Here is a 9,063-nt window from a genome sequence, read left to right as displayed (position 1 = left end):
CAATGCAGTATTCATTATCTACCCCTCTGGTGTTTTTTTTTATGGGTCTGATTTTTTTATTTGGCTGAAAGACAATTCTCAGAAATCTGTTTAGTTCTAGTTTTGAAGGGCATCTAATGGCCATAGTCTTGGGAATCCCATCTGTTTCCTTCAGACTATAAAGGCTGAGTTTTTTTTATGAATTTATATTTTGTTCTATAAGATTTCCTAGATTGTAATCTTCATAGAAATAGATTACTAGGTCTTTTATTCATGTTGTTGCTGGTTGTATTTGAACTCCTGAACTTGAGGTTAATAGTCAACTATTAGTGCCACCCAGAGATAGTTTCTAAAATTGAAGGATTCCACATGCAAAATCCAAGAGAAACTTAAAAAAAACAAACCAATTCAAGACAATGCAAAGAAAACAAATGAGGCATTATAAACAAGAAAAAGCAATCAAGAAGATTAGGACTAGTGTCTAAGAAGGTGTCAAATATTGGGGGGACAGATGAGCAGAATTAAAAAGATGGAGCACAGGATCAGCAAAATAGTAGAGCTCTCAACATTAAAGAAAAAAACAGAACCAAAAAGGAAGGAAAAAGAAGCCTAAGACTAATGTGGGACATCATCAAGAGGAATTTGGGATTCCAGAACAGGAAGAAGCATAAAAGGGCACTGAGAAAACTGGGGAAGAGTTTCTAGAAAAAAAAAGTTTGCAGGTATCATAAAGAATGAGAGAATATACATACAAGAAGCTAAGTCGGGAGGAAAAAAAAAAGAAGCTAAGTGACCCATCAACAAATGAATGGTTAGGAAAACTATGGAACATTATTACAATGGGGTATTATGCAGCATTGGAAAACAATGAACTTGTAAAGCATTATACAACATGGTGAGCCTGGAGGACATTATGCTGAGTGAAATACCTCAGTCACAAAAGGACAAATACTGCATAATATCACTGTTAGAACATAGGACTGGCATGAAGGTCAGGGCAAGAGTAGTTTATTCCATATACTATTTTGTGAATTTTTTTTTAGTTCAAAGAAAATAATAATAATAGTAATTGATAATTCAGCTCACCAGAAATAAGGAAAGTTCAAAATGTCATGACATACTAAAAGTGGAATTCCAGAACAGTTAATTATGATCATATGAAACTTATACTTACACCAAGAAACTGTTATCAGAGTAGAGCAAGCAAACACTGTATGGTTTAAAATCAAGAAAGATGTACGTCAAGTATGTATTCTTACTCCATACCTATCCAGCCTTCACACTGAGCAAATAATTCAAGAAATTGGGCTCTATGAAGAAAAATGTGGCATCAGGATAGGAGGAAGAGTCATCAACAACCTGCATTATGCAGATGACACAACTTTGCTCGCTGAAAGTGAGGAGGGCTTGAAATGCTTGTTGCAGAAGATCAAAGACTACAACCTTCAATGTGGATTACATCTCAACATCAAGAAGACAAAAATCTTCACCATTAGACTGATAAGCAACATCATGATGTTGTTGTGTACCATTAAGTCAGAGCTAACTTATAGTGACCCTCCCCCAGGTTTTCAGACACAGCAAATCATACAGGAGGAGATTGCCTCTCCTCCTGCAGAGCAGCTGATGGATTTGAACCATGCACCATTGTGTCAGCAGTGCGTTTACTTACTACTAAGCCACCAGAGCTCCCAAAAGCATGATAGATGGAGAAAAGATTGAAATTGTCAACTATTTCATTTTACTTGGATCCACAACATCCTTGGTAGTGGTAGTTAGTAGATCAGGAGATGTATTGCATTGGGAAAGTCTGCTGTCAGAGACTTCTCCAAAATAGGGAAGAGCAAAGATGCCAGTTTGAAAACTAAGTTGTGCATGATTCAGGTCATTTGCTGTGCATCTGAGAGCTTGACAATGATTAAAGATGACAGAAAAAGAATCAATACCTGTGAGTTGTGGTATTGGAGAAAAGCATGGAAAATCCTATAGACTTCCAAAAGAACAAACACATATATCCTGGGAAAATTGCAGCCATAGTGGTTTTTGGAGGCAAGGGTGGAGAAAGTTTGCCTAACATACTTTAGGCATGTTTGTAGGAGGGGCTATTCTCTGGGAAGGGACATCATGCTTGGAAAGGTAGAGGGTTAGTGAAAGAGGAAGAAGACCCTCAACAAGATGGATTGATGCAGTGACTGCACCAATGGGCTCAAATGGCTCAGAGATGATGAGGAAGGCACAGGATAGGACAGATCTGTTGTTTATAGGATCCCTATGAGTTGTGCTTGGACTCAACAGAACCTTACAACACCACCACTAGCAATAACTAAACAACTAACAGTGAAAATATCCTTGTGTTTTATTGTGTATATGTTGTTGTTGTGTATCATTGAATCAATATTGATCCATAGCTGACCCTCCTGAAGTTTTTCAGAGGCAGTTAATCGCATGGGAGGATATTGCCCATCCTTCTTCCGCAGAGCAGCTGGTTGGATTTGAACCATGTGCCTTTGGGATTGCAGTGTAGCTTCTTCCCACTAGGCCACCAGTGCTCCCTATATAGAGATATATCGTCACTGTTACTTGTTGTTAGGTACTGTTGCGTCAAGAATGACTCATAAGGATACTATACATGCATAAGAGAGCTCTGCTAATCTAGTACTAAGAAGCTGCACTGCAATCCCAAAATCATGAAGTTTGAATCCACCAGCTAGTCCCTAGGAGAAAAATGAGCAATCTCCTCCCACGTGATGTATTACCTCTGAAAACCCGCTGGAGGATCAGTTACGGGTCAGTTTTCACTCAACAGCACACACACACACACACACACACACACACACACATTTTTATTACATATATTTCTCACAGTATTTGCCAATTCAACTTTTTATAGATATAAAACTCAATTATGTTAATTATATTGTCTAGTTAAAAAAAGTGTTGGTGTCCTTGTCAGGCCCTCTTGACATGTGGCATGAGGGTCATCCGCTATTTACTTTCTCTACTTGAAGTGTCAACTTGAAGTCTACTTGTTGGCCAGTGAAGGAGGACACTCTCAATATGTTCATTAAATATTTGTTCTTTACCATTGACTTGGAACTGACTTATGGCTGATCCTATGAGTTTTTAGAGGCTGGACATTGCAGGAAAGGGATTGTCCATCTTTCTCCTTTGGAGCAGCTCATGGATTTTAACTTTGTGTTGGCAATACAATTTTATATTATGTGTTAGTGAATACTTCGTCCTTGCTTTTTTTTAAAAGTGAAATAGATAAATGCAGACATTCTAAAAGTTCCTTTCCATTGTAGCTTCTTTGCTGTAAAGAGATGACCCAGGATGCTTTTTGAGCCCCCAGGCTGCAATCATTTCAACTTTTAAAACTGGCTCTATATAGGCAGATCTCATTTTATTGCACTTCACTTTATTGAGCTTCACAGTTATTGCACTTTTATATAAATTTTATATTGCATTTTATATGTTTTTATGTGTCATTTTCATATAAATTTAAGATTTGTGTCAACTCTTCACTAAGCAAGTCTATTGGCATCATTTTTACAGCAGTGTGTGCTCACTTATGTCTTTGCGTCACATTTTGATAATTTTCACAATATTTAAAAATTTTATTTCTATTTAAACAGAGTAGATTATAATGTAGCAGAACATTACTTCAATATGCATTGGTTAACAAAAATTTGTGTGATATTTGAGCACTGCAACAAGATAAAGCAAAAAACAATTCAGTCGCAAAATGGGCACAGGGTATGAACAGACACTTCACAAAGAAGACATTCATATGGTGAACAAACACATGAAGAAATGCTCAAAATCCCTAGCTCTAAAAGAGATGCAAATCAAAACAACTATGAGATATCATCTCATCCCAGGCAGAATAGCAAAATTCAACAGAGCATCAAACAACAAATGCTGGTGAGGTTGTGGAGAAACTGGAACCCTTATTCACTGTTGATGGGATTATGAAATGGTGCTACCACTATGGAAGGCAGTATGGCATTTTCTCAAAAAGTTGGAAATAGAAATACCATTTGAACCAGAAATTCCACTACTGGGAATATACCGTAAAGAAACCAGAACTTCCACCCAAGCAGATATATGCACAGCCATGTTTGTTGCTGAATGGTTCACAATAACAATGAGATGGAAACAACCCAAATGCCTATCAACAAACGAATGGATAGAGAAGCTGTGGTATATTCACACAATGGAATACTATGTAGCACTGAAAAACAAGAAACTCATAAAATATTATACAAAATGAGTGACCCTGGAGAACATTATGCTGAGTGAAATATCTCAGTCCCAAAAGGACAAATGCTACATAATGTCACTGTTATAAAACAGGACTAACATGGGGTTGAGGGGAAACTAAAAGAGGGGATTAATAATATACACTGAATTGAAACAGATGAAGAACAGAACTACTTAAAAATAATATATAATTAAGTATTATTTGCATGACAACAATCCAGAATAAGAGCTGCATTGTAAAGTAGACTGAGCGGGGGTGGGGGTGTGGGGGTGGGAGGGGGTGGCTATTGGACAACTGTGAAGAATTATTTTTTCCAAAGAGAAAAGTGAACTGGGTTCAGGGTGGGAAGGGAGGAAAATGTGCAACAATGGATGAATGGAAATCCAAGTTCTCTATAAACTTTCATTAAAATATCAATTAAAAAAATGTGTGACCTTTTTAATAGTGATGCTTGCTATATTGAAGTGGTCTGGAAGTGAGCCTGCAATGTCTGTGAATCACACCTGCACTATAGGTTCCCTCTTCGGTTGTCCAGGCTTTGAGGGTCTGAATCTACCCTGAGTGTCTACTAGTTCTCCTACATCTGAACTAGAGAAACTGCATAGCTTCAGTGTCTTATTCTCTACTAGCCAATTCCATGGTCTCTTGAATTATTGATGAGTACTGAAAAGCAATGATGTCAGGCTGGAGACTGAGGTGTGCCTGATCTGGACTATAGTCTTTGTAATTGTGTGCTATGCATGGGAGAGCTAGACAATGACTAAGGATTATAGAAAGAATTGAGCTGTGGTGCTGGAGAAGAGTGTTGAATATACTATGAACTGCTAGGAGGACAAACAGGTTTGTCCTGGAGAGGGTGAAGCCAGGCTGTTCCTTAGAGTCAAGGATTCTGAAGCTTCGTCTGACATACTTTGGGCATGTTTTAAGGAATGACCAGTCCTTAGAGAGGGGCATCATGTTTGGGAGAGTGGAGGGACAGCACAGGAGATGAAGACTCTCGATGAGATGGATTGATTCAGTGACTGGTTGGGGTAGTGGAAGTAGGTGTGTCAGAGACACTGAGCTTGGCACAGGATAGAGGAAGGTTTAGGGCTCTTGTACATAGGATCGCTATGAGTTACAGGCTACTCGATGGCACATAACAACAACAGTAAACAATTATTGAATAGTCAGTTAAAGAAGTTTAGATATCAAATAAAGCTTTCCAGGAAACCAGGAAACAAAGCCTCGAACCATCTCTCAAAAGAACATCCCAACTTCACGTACTTTTTACAGACTGGTGTGGGAAATACTGGGAGTATCAGAAAGCCTTGAGTGTGAAACCCCTTACCGGCAGCCTGCCCTCTGTGATTAGCCTGCTTCAATGTTTTCGCCATTGACACTCAAAATTAACTACTTGATAGCATCTCCATGTATTATTGAAAGAGTGATGCAGTGGATTTTATGATGTGGTGCCTGGATCCTCCTTAAGGCTGAATTAGTTCTACTGCTGGAGGCAAGCTCTGGTGGCATTCTCCATAGGCCTAATCCAAAGACCATACTTCTCTGACAGTTTGAACCCCCAATGGCTCCATAGAAGTACAATGTCATTCTCCCCTCCTCTAATTTATGATTGAAGAGGAAGCTCATTTGGAGAGTCACCTGTAAGTTTGTTCCAACTTGATGGCTGCCAGGCCTTCTGCCCTGTTAGAAGATTGTCGCTGTGGAAACAATGTTCTCATATAGTGTCACTTCCCTCATGACAACCTGCATTCAGTAACTGATCAGTCTGAGGGTATAGAGTCCTGACCCATCATTCCATCTGGGGACAGCTCTGAGGGAAGGATCTGGCTTCAGTGCGCCCTCAGGGCTGACTGAAAACTTTGCTGGATCACCTCTCTTTGTCCAGTTCAGCTTCCTCCCCCTAGAGGTGTTGATCCTCAGAACACACTTTGACAAACTCCCTGCACATAGTGTATTTCTCAGAACCTGATTCCCAAAACATTAATCTGGCACAGATACACAGATGACCAAAGTTCAAGAAGGAAAGAATGCTGTGCAGAGAATGCAAACGCTTGCTAGTGACTATGTTTGCTTCCAGATACAGACTTTTCTGTATGAGTGTGTGTACATGAATATGTGTATGTAAAAATGTGACTATACACATACACTTATATCAATTTATTACATACATGAAGCACACACACAGTATTTGCCCTCTATATTTTCTTGTCTTTTTCATTTTAATTTTCACATTAGTAACTTAAGTTTTAAAATTATTATATAATATTTTTTGTATATGTATATTGTAACTATAGTGATCTCTGATCACCTAATGGTGAGGAATTTTGTTACCAATTCTAAAGCAAATGGTTCAAATCCACCAGCTGTTCCTGCAGGAGAAAGATGGACAGTCTCCTCTTCTATGATTTATATTGTTGTTGTTGTTGTTTAATGCCGCCGAGTCTTAGACGACTCATAGCAACCCTATGAACGAACAGCCTGAGCACTGTTCATACATAGAGTTTCCGGAGGCAAGCCATTTTGGAAGTGGATGCCGCTCCTGCTTCCAGGCTTGATTTAGTCGGGAAGCTCCAGCCAACACTGTCCACCATGGGTGCCCATTACCACAATTGGCACATCACTGTCACAGGCTTCAACATCACAGCAACCACGAATTACCACTGTACAGCAACGCACAGACCAGTGCTATACCACCTAGAAGAATGTTTGACAGGAAGACAATTTGAACCTTTGGGCTTAAGGCCGCCTCCTGGTTCAAACCCTAGGCCCAGGCTGGCTAGCCTCACTCCAGGGACAGAGCAAACCTGCATGTCAAACACATTCCCGGAAAAGCAGTCGACTCCAAAAGCTTGCCACGATTCCTGCACTCCCACCACCACACTCCAGCCTTCTGGCAGAATTTATATAACCTGTAAAATCTTGCTGGAGGATCAGCTATGAGACGGTTCTGACTCAGTGGACTATAGTAACAACAATATCATCATAATTATAGCCACCATCTGAGCGGCACCGTTCCAACCTCACGGGACCTTTGATGGCCTGGTTAGTAAGGAGCTGCTCTACCAACTCTAAGACAAGTGGTTCAAATACACCAGCTGCTCTGCAGGGGAATGATGGGAAAATCCTCTCATGTGATTTAGTCTCTGAAAACCCAGCTATGAGTCAGTTCCAAATCAATGGACCATAACAATAACTTTTAACCTTAAGGATCTCTGGTGGTACAGTGGTTAAATAACCTGGCTGCTTATCAAAAGGTTGGGAATTCGAATACCCCAGCTGTTCTGTAAAAGAAAGATAAAGCAGTCTGCTTCTGTAAAGATTTCAGTCTTGGAAACCCTATAGGGTCACTTTGGGTCAGAATTAACCACAGTGTTATTGTTGTTGTGTACCATCGAGTCAGAACTGACTGATAGCTGACCCTCCTGTGGGTTTTCAGAGGCAGTAAATCACATGGGAATGGATTGCCCATCTCTCTCATGGAACAGCTTGTAGGTTTGAACCCCGTGTTTTTGGGTGGGCCGCGTAGCTCCTTATCACTAGGTCACTAGAACTTACTCAACCACAGTGGATAGTAGGAGTATTTATAGCCCCTTTATTTTCATCCAAAGGAGCTCTGGTGACAGCCCACTGCTAACCCAAAGGCTTTGCGTCTCCAGTGGCTTAAATATGCCAGCGCCCCAAAGGGACAAAGACGTCCAGTCTTCTCCAGAAGCGATTTACTCCCTTGGAAACCCAAGCGAAGGTCACTATGAGTTAGACCTGACTCAAAGGCAATGAGTCTGAATTTATATTCATTCAGCACCCATTGCATGCCAGACACTGTTCACAGTGCTGGAAATGCTAATATCTAGTATCTTACATTGTCAGGAAGACCTTCCACAAGATGAATGGATATAATGACTGCAACAACGACTTTGAGTGTGACAGAGAACGCCAGGACGGTGCAGGCTACCTCTAGGTTCTTCACAAGTTCACGCTATGAGTCGTGGTTGACCACCAAGAGCAATAGTATTTCATATTTCCCTTCACTCTAAGAGTTAACTACTTATATATCTCTGTCTAGCAGATGAGAAAATTAAGGTTTAGGCACTTTGCCCCCGGTCACGTGTCTGTGAAGTGCCGGCAGCAGGTCCCACAATCAAGCCGTTTTGTCTCTATGACCTCTGTCTTCTGTCTCCACTAGATTACCTCCCATACTCGCCTTATTTCACCAGTTCCTGCTGATGGACCGTCATACTGCATGCAGCTGATGGTTGTTATAAACAAGGCCACAGAGAACATCCCTTTCCCATGTGTCTTGGGTTACTGCTTCCCTGTTTGGAAAAAAACGACTGACAACAGGGAGCTGTCCTAGGAGGCAGCGCAGAAGTCATGAGATCGTGTTGCCAGTACGTAGTCTGAGCTCAGGCCTTCACAGGATACCTGTTAGAAGTCTCAGCATTACCCGGTTCAGTGTAAAAGGTGCTGGTCTTCCACATTAGGGCTTTAAGGAATCAAATGACACCACATTCCATTCTTAATATGAAAATCTTACACTAAGCTTTTAAAATACTTCCATGCAGGCCCTGCGTGTTGGAGGCATATTTGCAGATAGGGTAATACCTGGATGACTATCGCCAGAGTCTCTGGTGGGAAGTGGAATGTTTTCATTGAAATTGTTCTTGTTTGTGTTTCTAGGGGGGGAAAATGAAAGCAGATCTAGAATCCAGGTCTGGTTTTAATCACAGCATAATCTTTATGAGACATTGTAAGGCTGAGAATTTTTAATCTGATATTTTTTAAAGGAAAAATACATGTTCAAAAATGATAAAACTAAT

This window comes from Elephantulus edwardii, unplaced genomic scaffold, assembly GCF_000299155.1.
Source record: "Elephantulus edwardii isolate Elephantulus edwardi_28Jun2011 unplaced genomic scaffold, EleEdw1.0 scaffold00054, whole genome shotgun sequence".
In the NCBI taxonomy this organism is placed as follows: domain Eukaryota; kingdom Metazoa; phylum Chordata; class Mammalia; order Macroscelidea; family Macroscelididae; genus Elephantulus; species Elephantulus edwardii.
Note: the sequence above shows the minus strand (reverse complement) of the source record.